Here is a 1,712-nt window from a genome sequence, read left to right on the forward strand (position 1 = left end):
AGATGCTCTCTCTTTTTCTTAGGTTTTTATAAATTTTGATGCTCGTCTCCAGACTCCGCACGCTCCTCCGGTCTTCGCATGACAGCCGTTCAGCTTTGCAATGCACTGCAATGCCAATGGCTAGCTAACGGTGAGTCTTCTACCATTGTCGCTAACCGTGTTGTCCGCTAGACATTCCTGATTTTTTTCGCGATAACTACCATTTGATTCGACTCCATTTTGCGAAAACGACACGATTGTATTATACAAAATTATTCTTATTTAACGAAATCGATGCTTTGCGTCGAATTTCGTCAAGGTTAATTTTCAATTCTTCTTTTTTTACTGAGCGTCTGGTCCTCACTCCCAGGCAGAGTAATGTAACGATACCTGCTTAGCGCCGGCAATTTTGTTGTTTTTTTAAGGTTCCCCGCAATAAAATTATTTGCAAACAGTAAAAGGTTTCGCGTGTAACCGTGGCAGACATATAAGTAAGATATTTTTAAATGTTACCGTCATTTTCATCCTTACGGACACTTAAAATGTTCGTGTGTGTGATACTTACCCAGTGACTATCGCTGGATCTCAATGGTCTGCAATGGCTGTGTATGAGGGAGCACAGGCGATACGCAGTGTCTTCAGTCTTCAGCTCTCTAACATTACTCTCGGCGGGGCTCGCACGCCATTGGACAGCGCCCAGTCTGGCGTCCCTGCGATTGGTCGAAGGCTTTTCATTGTCCTAATAGAAGACGAGGTTCCATTGGTTGTCTTTTGTGAAACGTCACCGAAGTTTTGTGAGGCGCGTGGATACAAAAATATTTCTGTCCGAGCATGCTGGAGCTGGTAGTAGTGTAGTGTGTTTGCCATAGTATTGAATTCACTACGTTGAGCTCAGTGTACAGTAGGCAAGCTAAATGAATGAGACATCGAGGAGCGCTTGTAGCCAGCGAACGAGGCGGCCGTAAAATGTTGTCAGATTGTGTTGGATGGGTTGTACGTCTCCTTATCAACAGGCTCCTTTGTGCATTCTGCACAATACACGTGAGCTTATTTGCAAATTATGTCTTTAAAAATGTATAGGGAGGACATCGCAAATTCCCGTGTAAAGGGCATAAAGAGCGATTACCCGTCCCATGCGTGATAGTTACGTCCAGATATGAAATTTTTAAAAAAGGATTTAGCTCTTAGTATGAATGAAAACCATAGGAATTCAATGATTTGCCTCCCTTGTGATCAGTGTATTAACCATTATTATCATTTATGCCCATGATCGACAGAAAGTCCCTGCATTGACACTACTAAACCGTGTTTTCTTATTCTCTCTGACAAGTATCCATAATTATTCGTTTTTTAAGCACTCATTCTGTGCTTTTGACTATGTTTACTTACGACCCAATATTAATAGTCGGATAAAATGGAGCTGGAGATAATAAATTATGGTAAATGTATTTAATGGGAAATTAATATTAAGATCTGTCAGTTAATGTTTTTCTACACAGTATGTTTTTTATCCTGATATTTCGAGGTCTCATATACATTGCCTGATTAGGAGATGGTCATGTGCTTATTGTTAATTAAGACTTATGAAGATCAAAGGGCGGCTGCTCAGTTTAAAGCAAAAGCAGTAAATGAGCATTTTGACTGACTTTATTCATTCAATTATTTATTTATTTTTGCCCTAAAAGATAGTGAGCTTTTACTTGGAATTTTAGATATAGTCCAACAGGTCTGCA

At 40.0% G+C, this 1,712-nt stretch overlaps 1 protein-coding gene across 1 annotated transcript in view; it reads right to left on the reverse strand.

The window, feature by feature from the left end:
• Positions 1 to 697, reverse strand: part of LOC102300309 (high mobility group protein B1) — a 3,705-nt gene extending 3,008 nt beyond the window's left edge. The window contains exon 1 of the mRNA XM_005928131.3: positions 545 to 697. The gene's annotated coding sequence lies outside the window, so the exon portion shown is untranslated. The remainder of the gene's footprint in view (positions 1 to 544) is intronic.
• Between the last annotated feature and the right edge of the window lie 1,015 nt (positions 698 to 1,712).

Source organism: Haplochromis burtoni, unplaced genomic scaffold (genome assembly GCF_018398535.1).
Source record: "Haplochromis burtoni strain Fernald_Lab_line unplaced genomic scaffold, NCSU_Asbu1 Contig_109, whole genome shotgun sequence".
NCBI classification, from domain to species: Eukaryota; Metazoa; Chordata; class Actinopteri; order Cichliformes; family Cichlidae; genus Haplochromis; species Haplochromis burtoni.